The sequence below is a fragment of the Taudactylus pleione genome, unplaced genomic scaffold, assembly GCF_031769625.1.
Source record: "Taudactylus pleione unplaced genomic scaffold, aTauple2 ptg000026l, whole genome shotgun sequence".
NCBI classification, from domain to species: Eukaryota; Metazoa; Chordata; class Amphibia; order Anura; family Myobatrachidae; genus Taudactylus; species Taudactylus pleione.
The window spans coordinates 13,935,001-13,948,589 of record NW_028284428.1 but is presented as its reverse complement, the minus strand read 5'-3'; the positions used below and the strand labels follow the sequence as shown (position 1 = coordinate 13,948,589).

At 43.4% G+C, this 13,589-nt stretch overlaps 1 protein-coding gene across 1 annotated transcript in view; it reads right to left on the bottom strand.

The window, feature by feature from the left end:
• The window catches only part of POLA1 (DNA polymerase alpha 1, catalytic subunit), a 477,386-nt gene that overhangs the window by 43,109 nt on the left and 420,688 nt on the right, over window positions 1-13,589 (bottom strand). The window lies entirely within an intron of this gene.

Below are 13,589 nucleotides of genomic sequence, written 5' to 3'. Positions count from 1 at the left end.
CAATTTAGTAATAATGTCCTAGACATAACAACCGGTCTGTGAAGTTATAGAAAACAGAAATGTATATAAAATTGTGTCCCAATGTATTTCTAAATCGAGTTAGCATCATCAAAGGAACAATATATGCTCTATTTCCCATTATTTATGAAGCCCAGTCCTTTTCTTTCTTACCAATTACATCCCCTATCATTTCCAAAATCTACAAACAGTTTTCAATCAACAGATTTCTCTATTATAGTGTGCAGCATGCTTGTTACTCCCTCTCTCCTATGTTGAATCCTTGATTGGACAAGCCGCTTTGAATTTAACATGGACTGTGATTGCACATATCAAATAGATTAAAACTGCCAATCACCCCTTGGAGAATCTCCTTTAGCTGTAGTATGGCTGAAGAGCAACCTGAGTGTATTTTCTTAGGGGCAAATGGAAGGGGATGAAATGTAGACATGGAAACTCTCATTTATTGCATTTTGATTACTTTTCAACTACTTAGTAGCAGAACCTAGGACTACAATCACTACAACTTAGATCTGAAAAAGAATTAAGTACTTTAGGCCTAGTAACCCAATGTAAAAGATTAACAAAAATAGAATAGGCATTTAAAATAATGTATAATAAATCGTCAAAATGTACAAGACTATTTTTCATAAGCAGTATTTAATATCTGTTTATGTTTTGCAATCATGGTACTATGCTTCAACGTATTGATGATACCTGGAACATTTTTGCAAAGATTATTATTATTAAATTGCAGAAATCTACCTGAAATTAGAGTTAAGACATTATGATTGGGCTTCAGTTACTTACCTCCGCCACATTTACAGCACTATAAGATCACAACTTTATTCAAGCAAATTACTCCATGCTAGCAAAAAGATGGATGCTACCACTGAACCCAAACACTGCCCTGTTTTTTATGGGACATTTCAATGGAGAAGTTGTGGGCTGGGTAATGCCTGTGGAGTGGCAGTGACAGATCAGAAGATCAGGGAGTGACAAATGGCTCCTATTTTGCCATTTGGAATGCCGAGAAGTATATCTACCATTAACAAAGACAACTGCATTGTAACAACATATAATATGTTTGTAGTTTTATAGTAGTATGCCTTAAAATATTGAAGAAAAAAAAAAAAGGATTTTTGAAAAAGTCACCATTCACTCCTTTGAAACAAATCTAGTTATTGCCTGTAATTCCTGTAACCATTTACCATCTTTTAGTTGTCCAGATTTCTCAAAGGCAGAAGTAAAACTGTACTTGTTGTGGAGCATCATACACTATTATGATTTTAAAATAATCAAATTTAAACAGGTAAAGACTCACACATGTAGTTTAATTTCATGATAACAGGGAAGATTAGTCAGTGCAAAGCAGTGGTTTTGGATGGACTCTCTCGGACATAATAGTAGCACCCAGAGAACAGTGGTAGGCACATCTGAAATGAATCATGTCCTTCACTCTGTACTGCAACATATTTTTATTACATAGAAACCTCTCGGCATGATGACAGAAATTCTCAGGCTAATACTAGAATGTCTATTTATTCTCGCCTTGTACAATAAAATGCAGCATATGGCTCTTTACATCATCAGTCACCTGAGCGACTAGATGCTTAAAAGACTTATATAACTAGCATATAATTATTGCTCAACACAAACAATATTCCACTTAAGCAATGTATTGTGTGGCAAGCTTAATTATCACACACAATTAATCAGATTTAATAATTTACTTGATTTTAACAATTAGGGAAAGTGGTTATTTTCTTGTATTGCTACAAGAATTTATATAAACAGATTACATATCTTAATAAGAAAGTCCAGATAAAACAGGGCCCCCCTCACTGCCCCAGCATTCAACCATTACGCAGGCGAGTATGCTGCCAGCCAGAAGAGTGTGCATTGTTCCCTGCATGGAGCTGCCGGGCAGCACCACCTGCCCTGCACCTAACAGCCCAGAAAGCACCACGTTGCCTCTGCCCAGCAGCACTATCCGCTGTGCTCCCTGCCTCTAGCAACCCAGCCAGCACCCTGTCTCTGGCAGCCGGGCCCGCTTTGATGGTTTGCTTATCTGTTGGAATCGGGTTGGTCCATCCCTGGCTGTACACCCCTGATGACAGTCCTGATACTGATCACTGGCTATATGAGCTAAACAAGGCCACTGATACTTTGCACAACATTATGGTTTATCTATGTCATACTCTGCACTCTTACATACTGCAGCACTGTATAAGGCCAAGGAGCAGGTCACACTTTGCACTACTGTATGCTGCAGCACTGAATCACTGTATAAAGTCCAGGTCATACTCACGTGAAGCCACTGTGAGTACACCTGCTGAAGGCACCAACTGAGGCTGTGCAACAAGTTGAAGCTTCCTATCTATATAATGGCGCATTCATGAGGTAATAGTTTAAAAACTAACTTTCAAATTTACCTGAACCCCAAAAACACCTAACCTGGAAGAATAGCTACCTAATGAAACGAACCCCAAGTCTAAGCTCACCCTGTACCCTCACTTATGCCTTCCCAAAAATCCCCCATAAAGAACAGCAGAAAAGTGGTCCTAATTGAGAGTGTCAGAAAAAACTGACAGTTGGAACTTTAGATTACTCCCAAATCCTCATTATGTTTTTGCCCTGAAATTTGGCATGCAGCACCAAGAGACAGTTCTACCAGCCCATGCCAAATTTCTGCTCATTACTTCCAATAGCTTTTGAACACCATGCCCCCCCTCAGGAGTTCTCTATGGGAGAATTCTGTTTTTTTCCGAGGGGACCCCTATGTCGTTGGTCCCCTGTATTTTAGCAACCAGGACTGGCTCTGACTAGCATGGTGCTGGTTATGCATAATACAGGGGACCCCTACATAGTTTGTCCCCTGTAATTATTACAACCAGCACTGGGTTTCCAAAGCCCGATGCTGGTTATGCTGTGGGGGCATGTCATTTTATTTTTTATATTACACATTCATTTTTTAACAGGTGCATGGATGGATCTCACGGATACATCTAGGCATCTGTGTCTTATTGATTTGAATTTCTCAGGTGCATGCCCAGCACCATTGAGTGACTCTGTCGCCCACTGATGCTTCTGTGCACAACCCTGTTGCTGCCACTGCCCCACACACCTGCAGCCTGCCTCCGCAGCCATCTCTCCCTCTGCACCATAAAAACACCTCATGTGTGCTATCTGCTCCTCCACCCGTGCTAGTGTACCTATTTATTGTCCTCCTGCCCTGCAGGTGGCCCGGTTTGCCCATCAAAACCCTGATGGTTAATAAATTATAAAAAAGCAATGAAATTCCATAGACCAAAAACCAGTTTCACATGTCCCATTAAGGCTTCTTAGACATGATTTGCAATTTCACAAAACCTACTGAATTTGTGCCACTCAAACTAAAAAAAGCAAGGGCCCCTTCTTCGATGTCCTCTGTAGTTGTGCCCCTTTTCCAATGTCCCCAGTAGTTGTGCCCCTTCTGCCATGCCCCCAGTAGTTGTACCTCTTCTCCAATGCCCCCCAGTAGTTGTGCCCCTTCTCCAATGCCCCCAGTAGTAGTGTGCCCCTTCTTCAATGCCCCCTGTAGTTGTGTCCATTCTGCAATGACCCCAGTAAGTTGCACCTCTTCTCCTATGCCCCCTGTAGTTGTGCCCCCAGTACTGGCTTTCCCTCTCCGCCCACACCCCTGTGAAGTAACTTACCTGTCTTCGATCTACGCTGTCAGGGCTCCAGAGTCCCGTTGTCGCTGCTGCTGCCTGCTGGATTTAACTAGATCCAGTTAGAAGCAGGGAGGCTCCTCACATTACACTGCATCAATGGGAACGCTGGCCTCTGAAGCGATCAGAGGATTCAGAGGCCAGCGTCCCCAGTTGCTTCAAGTACAGTAAGTTGGTCACGATTTACCGGAAGGAGCTCCGCGAGCTTCCAGTAGATCGTGATCAAACTTTTGGCCGGGCTGATCTGGGGGATGTGCCCAGGGATTGGGGACAGTGTGTGGGGGCTCCGAGACGACCGCCCCTGCCCATGTGTCTCCTGAGTGCCTCAAACTCAACTCCGAATCTATGCGTATGGAATCTGGATGTAAGCGCAGTGCCACTTAGACGAATGACCAGAAGAAAATAAAAATGATCCACTGTGTTCGATATCAGACTCAGAATAAGGCCTTATATCGGACAGCAGAGCCTGAAGTACACATGCTTTAGGCTCCGTATCTAGTGAACTCAGGCTCATGCATAACAGATACTTGCTTCACGATACATGGCGCTGCTGATGATTTGCCAGGGTAGAGGACGGAAGCGGCAAAAGGGTTGGGTGATCAAAAAACTACAACAGGTATTGTTTATGCTCAGGGAATGCCTCCATTCAATGATAGGTCCACTTTAAAAATTGTACATCTTATCACATGTTCACAAAATGTATAGGTGTAGTCTGTGTTAAAAGGGGTAATTTGCATATGTTTATCAGAAATGGTTTGCTAAAGTAGTTTATATCAAATCTACAGATGAAGTAGGGTTTATTATAGCAAATGCAGCAGCAATGGTAAAGTGAGTTTAGTTGTGAACAGTTTAAGATACACTAGTTCCAGTCACAATATAGACAGTCAAATACAAAAAGTGTCAATAGAAGGTCATAAGCGAAGCAGATACTTTACTTAGAGGGGTGGACGATAAAAAAAAAAAATCTGAAGATGCTAAATTTAGACTATAATCAATTCGCTTTTATTAGGGCAGAAAAACATTAGAATATTAAATCTACTGCACAGTGTGATGGAAAATACACAGCTTTGAATATAAAGAGCAGATGAAGGACAGCAATACCAGTGCCGGTAGTGTCACAGAGCAATATGTTTCCTAAAACCTTGGTAACCAATGGGTTAAAGAAATATTTCCACAATAGAGAAGCTGTATTTCCTATTGTGTAAATAGAAATGTGCTGTCTGTCACAGTCATATTTGTATGTCTTTAGTGATCACTCAGATTAAACGTCTGTTAAAAGATAAGTGGAGATACATATGTTCTGTTTTATGTCAAAATAATTACATAATTATATTCAGAGCTAAATTATTTAAGATAGGAAAACATTCTGATACGCTTTTGACAGTCAGAATCTTGGCAGGCACAAATCATCTTAACAAAGAACTTCCATTAACAAGTGTATTTACTTCATTTAAAAACTGTACACATGTATATGTATCTACCACAGGTATAATTCCATGTGTTTGTTAAAAGGTGGTCATTTGTAACTTGAAACATGTTTTAGCACAATGCCTCCACACTTTGAGGCTGCCATATATTTATATCACTCCTCTGTGTATTCCCCACTGACTGCCAGCCAGAGACTGCATGATTTTACCCAGAATCCTTTACTTGCCATTTATCTAAACAAGAAATGCTAAAAAGTTTGCATGTCGGTGAGAAAGGATGGAGATTTGTGCTATGCAATTAAGCCCTTTTAAAATCATTCAATAACTATTTAACTAAATGCATGTGGACTTGGAGTTGCTACAGGGGCAGATCATTCACTTGTTATACATTAATTCAAATAATTTTTTAAAGGCAAAATCCTTGGACACAGCCGCAAAAAAAAAACTAAACCAAAACAAAATTCCAGAATGTAACTTTTTGGACTTTTTCAAATGGACGCAGTAATTACTTTTTCTCAAGTTTCTTTTTTGACAGAATGCGGAGATAAGTGCTCTGAAAATGCAGTTTGGTTAATCATTGGACCATATGCTGAAATGCATGCAGGGTGCGAATATGTGGATTTTTATTTTATATACACGGGCAATGTATGTTATTCAAAAATGTACCAAAAGGAGAAAAAGTGGCATCTACAGTAAAAAGGGGTCAAGAATCAACAATTCCTTTCCAAAGTCTGAATCAACCCACTACGCTGTAATTTATAAGTGGCACCCATCTTCACGAATCTCTTTTTTAACTCAGAGCTGAAATTTGTGGTAACCATGAACAGAAATGGTATAGTATGGCCAAAAGCAAACTGAACTGCTTTCTCGAATTTTTCTTGTTGAATTTAAGATTAATGTGGTCTATACCCGCTAGCTACCTTTCAGAGATTTCAAGAAAGATAAAAACTATCTGAATGGGTTCTAAGTTCTATATATACAAAAGACACAGAAATACACAGAAATAAGAGCAATGTATACATAAAAGGTAGAAATATATATTACAGCGGAAAAAAAATGAATGCAAGATGGATACTTATTAATGCTAACAGGATGAGATCAGGTAAAAATACATGTATGTGCATAATACATAATGTACAGGAAAAACAAGAAAAATAACAGTTATGATAGACTTACCATTGATAACTTTTTCTTCGAAGTCCATAGGGTCCAGTCATACCATGGGGAAAATGTGGTTGGCGTGATTCAGGCACTAAACAGTTAAGCTTTCAGCTCCCAGGATGCCTCTGGTCCTCCTCCACAAATACTCCGCCCCCGGCCACAGGTATTCAGTTGTGTAAATAAGCTCAAAGCAGAAGAAGGAAAATAGGAGAAGGAAGAACAATCGTACATCATGAACACTCAAAAATATGAGGGAATCTGTACCCGAAAGAAAAATTACCCAATGAAGTGAATTGCGTCAGGGTGGGTGCCCTGTGGACCCTATAGACTTCAAAGAAAGAGTTATCAATGGTAAGTCTACCATAACTCTTATTTTCTTCTTCAGGGTCTATAGGGATCCACAAGGATACCATGGGGATGTCCTAAAACAGTTCCCCTAAGGGTGGAGGACGCTCCTGAGAAAAAAGGAGAACTCGTCGCCCAAAGGAAGCATCCAGAGAGGCAAAAGTATTAAAAGCATAAAACCTAAGAAAAGTGCGGACAGAAAATCACGGGGCTGCCTTGGATAATTGCTCCACAGAGGCACCACGACTAAACGCCCACAAACCGGGTAGAATGTGCTGTCGCCGTGTTCAGGACAGGCAGATCAGCCTCTGTGTATACCTAAGCGATAGTCATACGTAACCATCGAGCCAGAGTCTGTTTGTTAGCTGGCCATCCTCGTTTGTGAAAACCATATAGCACAAAAAGAGCATCTGATTTTCTAACCCAGATCGTACGCTCCACATAGATACGGAGAGCACGAACCATATCCAGGGAGGCTTCACCTAAAGAAAGGTCTGAAGACTAAAAAGCTGGAACCATAATCTCTTCATTCACATGAAAATGGGACACTAGGAAGGTAACCCTCCCTTGTGTGGAGAACAGTTCTATCCTGGTAAAAAAAAAAATCAAAAATAGGCAGCGACGAGAGCTCTGCCAAATCAGAGACTCTGCGTACAGAAGAGATAACAAGGAGAAAAAGTGTCTTCGCTGTCAACCATTTCAAATCTACAGAGTCCAGTAGTTCAAATGGGGGAGCCTGTAGCCCCTTGAGAACCAAAGACAAATCACACGGTACCACCGGTGGGACAAAGGGTGGCTGAACTCTGAGAACAACCTGTAAAAAAATAAACCAACTTCTAACATCCGGCAAACAAGCAATCCTTCGCTGGAACCAGACCAATGCAGACACATGCACTCTCAGGGTGGCCAGGCAGAGACTAAGGGCCTGATTCAGACCCGCTCGCGAGCGCTGAGTGCTCGCAAGCGGGTCGATGGTGCCCAAGTGTGCATGCGCACGACGGAGGCGGCTCCGTCGTGCACATGCGCGAGACCCGAATAACGACGGCCAAGCCGTCGTTATGGGTCTCGCACCAAAGTCGGCATGCTGTCGTTGTTGATTGACAGCACGCCCCCTTTGGTGGGCGTGCCGGGGGCGTGGCTGCCCAGACGGAGGCGTTCCCACTAGTGATATCAGTGGGAGTGCTTTTGATAGAGCCAAAAGCACTCCTGGGCTTGCGGCAGCGAGACCCTACTGCAGGGTCTCGTCTCAAGCCCGATGGTCGCGATGGTCTTGACCATCGAGACCATAATTTTGGCCGCTCGCTATAGCTGTGGGTGGTCACCCACAGCTATGCGAGCAAAAAGGAGCAGGGACGGCCCTGATTCAGAGCGAGCGCTCTGTCAGAGTGTCCGGCTCTGAATCAGGGCTTAAGGTCTAACCCAGTCTGGCGAAAAGCAAGTACCCGGGAAATCCTAAAACCTTTAGGGTCATACTCTCTTTTGAAATACCATTTACCAAAAGAATGCCAAACTCTGTAATAGATGCGGGCAGAGGAAGGTTTCCGTGCCCTAAGCATCGTTTGAATCACAGAGTTGGAGAAACCCTTGGCTCCTAAGATGGAAGACTCAAGAGCCACGCCATCAAAAGACAGACGAGGTAAGTCAGCATGCAGGCAGGGACCCTGTGCTAACAGATTCAATCATAGAGGAAATGGAATGTCTCTGGATAGATTCTGTATGTCGATTAACCAATGACATCTGGGCCAAGCAGGAGCCACCAGTATTACTGTTCCGCCTTCCTGCTTGAATTTCCTTGGGAGGAAGGAGATACGCCAATTTGAAGTCCCATCTTACTGCCAGTGCATCCACTAAGGCGGCTGATGGGTCTCTTGTTCTGGACCCGTACCTGGGACTTTGTGGTTGTGATGTGATGTGATGCCATGAGATCTATGTCCAGTAGGCCACATTTGTTCACTAGGAGTTGAAAAACCCCATGATGGAGCGCCCCACTCTCCAGCGTGTATGTCCTGACGACTTAGGAAGTCTGCTTCCCAATTGAGAACACCAGGGATGAATATTGCAGAGATAGCCAGAAGATGACGTTCTGCCCAAACCAGAATATTTATCACTTCCCTCATGGCTGCATGACTTTGAACGTTGTTGGACTGGATCTGGACCAGCCTGCCCTGCAGCAGGTCCTGTGCCATGATGAGTGCTTTGTATCCTGCTCGAAGATCCTGATTTGCCTATCTTCCCTGAAAGGTGTGATGACCTGTCACTGCCCCCCATCCGCAAAGACTGACATCCATGGTGGGAAGCACCCAATTTGAAATCCAGAATGGGAGACCCTTGTCCAGATGATCCTTTTGTAGCCACCATGAGAGAAAGACAAACCCTCGGAGTGAGACGGATCCTCTGGGACTTTATTAGAGGATACTGTCCGTTCCACCGGGAGAGAATCAATTTCTGCAGAGGCCTGGAGTGTAACGGAGCATATTCCACTCCGTAGAAAGTGGATACCACTGACCCCAGTACCTGCATTGCTGATAGAATGGATACCCTTTAAATGCGTAGCAGTTTGCGAATTTGCAATGATAGGGCCGCAAACTTGTCCTCTGTCATAAACACTCTTTATGCCGGAGAATCCAGAAATGCCCTAGATGTATCATCCACTGTGTTGGAGAGAGAGGATTTCTTCCAATTGATGATCGAGCCGTGCGTCTGTAGACAGGCCATGGTCAGTTGGAGATGGTGTTGTAGAACAGCTGGAGACTGTGCCAATATGAAAAGATCGTCCAGATATTGTAGTATTCTGATTCCCTTATGCCTGAGGTAGGTCGTCATAAGAGTCATTATTTTGGTGAAAGCCCAAGGGGCCCTTGATAAACCAAAGGGCAGTGCCTGAAATTGGTAATGCTGTTGCAGGACAGCAAACTGTAGAAACAGATGATGGGATGGTGTAATAGGCACATGCAGATACGCATCCACAGGTTCCATTGCCAAAATAATTGACCGAAGAGTCTCCATATGGAACTTGGGTACACGGATGAATTTGCTGAGGGTTTTCAGACTTAGAATAGAGCGATGAGACCCATTCGGTTTCTATACCAAAAATAGATTGAAATGATAACCCCTTCCTTGCTGTCCCACAGGAACCGGCATTATCACCCCGGCCCGCAGAAGGGAGCAAATAGCCTCCTGGAGGGCCAATGCCTTGATAGAATCTGATGGGAGAGTTGTGAAAAAAAACTTCTGGGGAGGACGCCTTCGGAAAAGTGAGGGCATACCCCTGAGAGACCACTTCTCGGACCCCAAACGCAAACAAGAGCAGTTGGCCCCCCACCCTGGGATCCTCCAGAAGGAGGCCCACCCCATCAGGCAGAGGGTTTGTCGTAGAGCTTAGGAAGCTGGACGTCTGCCAGGCCAGGATTGACCCAAAACCTCCTGAGACCAAACCACTTCAGCAGAGCACCAATAGTGGACTGTGAGCGTCTCATATGCATGAGGAGAGTAGGAGGAGCTACCCAGACATGGGAAACTTCTGATGGATCTGCGTCTGGGTCGGAGCTGTTGGGGGAGAGCCTACCACCCCTAAGCTGCATTCAACCGGTTGGGTACGCTGGCCTCATGGCAGCAGAAGCGTCTGCTGTCGATCCCTGGCATCAGATAAGGCCCCGGCAGTCTAGTGAGGACACGGACGCACCAGGCCCTCACTGCAGCGGCTTACTGTGCGTCTCCAGCGGCGGAAGCAAGTACTACCGCACCCTATTCGCCGTAAGCGAGGAAACGCCTTACCTGACATCTCTGTGTGTCCGTTTGCAGTCCGGGCCCCAGCATCATTGCTAGCAAGCTCTGCCATGACACGCCGAAATCACCAGAACAGTTACTGGTGTTGCGGCCCGGCGGAGGTAGACGGAGTCGCAGTGCATGAGACTTAATACAGACGCTCAGCACTGCTAACTGCCTGAGCAGTCCCGTTACAAAGGTGCGTCTGAATCCTGCCGCACCAAACAACTGAATGCCTGGAGACAGGGTATATATGGAGGAGGACCAGAGGCATCCTGGGAACTGAAAGCTTAACTGTTTGGTGCCTGGACCACTCCAACCACATTATACCCATGGTATCCCTGTAGATCCCTATGGACCCTGAAGAAAATGATAATACTTGAGGATAAAAACATGAGGCAGTATAAATAATGCTAGAGTATTTAACAGATATATGTGATAGCATATGTTCCATAGGATTGGGTACGGGATGCCGGCGCTCAGAATCCCGGCGGTCGTAAGTACCCTAACCCTACCATTCCCTCACCGCAGCCTAACCTGAACCCTCCCCCTAGTGCCTAACCCTAACTCTCCCCCTAGTGCCTAACCCTAACCCTTAACCACCCCCCTAACACTTACAGTCAGGATGCTGGCGCCGGGATTCTGACTGCTGTCGTGATCCCGGCGCGGGCATTCTGAGCGACGGCAGCCCATCCGCCTGGATATAAACTACATCCCGTTCCATAGGCTCATAGTATTGTAGAAAAAAAAAAGTAGTAACCAAAATAGCAGAATCAAAAAAGCAAATGTTCAATAGAAATGTATAAAGACATTCACTGTTCTTAAAATCTTTATGGATGTGGGCACAGTTATCCCATCTAATGAAAGGCAGGGAAAGCGCTGCACTGTGGAGTACAGGGTACACAATTGCTAGCAGCAACCATTCTATTAGCTCCATTATACTGCAGCTGTCAGAATGGCCAAAAATAATGTGAATACATGGAACTCTGAAATGGTGCATGTGCTGCTAACTGCATCACAACAATGAAGCAATGTAGATAGGAGGATGTTACACATACCGAATTGACAGAAGTTATGTGCAAACACAGGTACCCAATGAAATCTATAGTATTATGTCCATTGCAATTTGCGTTCATAGTTGCATCTGTGTTCAATTTTTTGGACCCTCTGATGCACAAAACATGCTATTGCATTAAAAAATCCATTGATCCATAGGAAAGAGCATTGTGCAAATACTTATTAGGAGCTAGCAGCAGGTGCTGTAAATTTCCCATTAAAAATGGCATAGTCCTTTCAATGAATTGGGCACTACATGCGGACATCCCATTTATATGAAAGCCATGTTAAGGAGTTGCCATTTACACTGGGTAGACACTATACGGATGTATCACACCTAATATCATGCACATCGTAACCTGTGTACACTCGATCTGTCGTTCGCTGTCCTGTATGTCAGATTGGACGATGCAGTGAACGATATGGTGTGGCTTCATGTAGCATGTTACAATACATTGCCCCGTTGCACACTTTATCGCGTAGTTTGTATGTGGGCCACGCACAATGTATTGTGAAATCGTTCGCCACATAGCTAGGCTGCAACGTCGTATTGTTTGTACCCAGCTTAATGGAGATGTATTTTTTTTTTCTCTCACGTCAATGATTCACGATCAGAACCCTCAACCAGCCAATCACATCACTGCTAGTGTGAGAAACATGGTTGAGCAGCTGTTCACACTCTTGGTTATTAGCTGCATCTCTTACTCTGTACCGGTGGTCCAAGAAAAGCTCATTTCTCTTAGTTTTATTTAAAAGTGGATTGAAAATATTATTTTATCTTTGTAATGTGAACATTTCCCTTTGGATAACAAATATAGAACATTGAATACAAGTGGAAGACTTCTGAATTATGAAACAAGGGGATTTGGGAGTTTTTATTTCAATGTTAAGTAATTTGTACTTTTTTAATAAAAGAGCTTTTCCCATTCAAAAATTAATTTCAATAGTCAATTTATTTAAATGATTGCCTTCTTCTAGTGTAGAAGTTGGGAACCTCATTGAAATGAATGGTCTACTGAAGTGAATTCAGGGAAGGGACGGTGTCTGTGCAAAAATACACGTGGATTCAGCAACTGCATATCAATAATAATTACACCTCATGTGAACCACATGAAAAAATAGCATTTATGTGAGTTTTCACATGTAGTTTGCAATGCAAACAACCAGCGTACAACTGGCCTAAACCTGGAGAGCAAAATATTGTTTTCTCATATATTGGTATAAACATTAATAATTCCTTATTTATATAGGGTCTGATTAATAGTTATATGGTATTGCACAGCCGCTGCTTCTTTGTACACAGCGGCTGTGTAACACTGTACAGCTAATATGCTAATGCTGCAGGAAGCCTCTAAGGACAAAAGACTGCTCCTGCTGACATCGCAGGTGTCAGCAGGCCCGTTTTGTAAAATGGGCTACGTCACCACTCCCGTCACCAAACGGCAGCAGCATGTCCATTATGTTGTGGCTTGGGGGCATTGTGAGCGATCTCGTAGACACTGATCGGCACATTCACATTACATATCCTGCGCATTCACCGATTAATAACCATCCGAGATGTATGTAAACCATTGGGTCTGCGTACATCTCTATCAGGCCTATATTGTGATTTATTGTTACAAAAGGTGAGGCAGCCATCTTGGACACGTTCAGGTGCCATTCTATGTAATAATTTACGTCAGTCCATGCCCCATTGGGACTTAAATCTAAATTACATACCACAGCCATGAGACCATTTTTATTGGAAACCAAATATTATGTTATTGTATGTGGGAGGAAACCTATGCAACACAGGGAGAACGTCCAAACGCCACACAGACTGAGCTATGGTTGGAATCGCACCCATGACCTCAGCACTGTGAGGCAGCAATGCTATCCACTGTGTCCTCCAAGACTGGTTGAGTCACTTGCAAGTTTAATAATAATAATTACTTATTCATGTGCACTATGTGATCAAACTGGTACAGATAATAGTGTATTGTGCAGAGTTTCTAAATGACAGTATGGCGTTACGTATGTTGGACATATGAAGTCACTAACCTATCAGGTCTGGTTCCATATCAAGAAACTATTTTGAGTTTAGTATGCAATAAATAATTACGTTTGTAGTAAATTGCAATTCTAA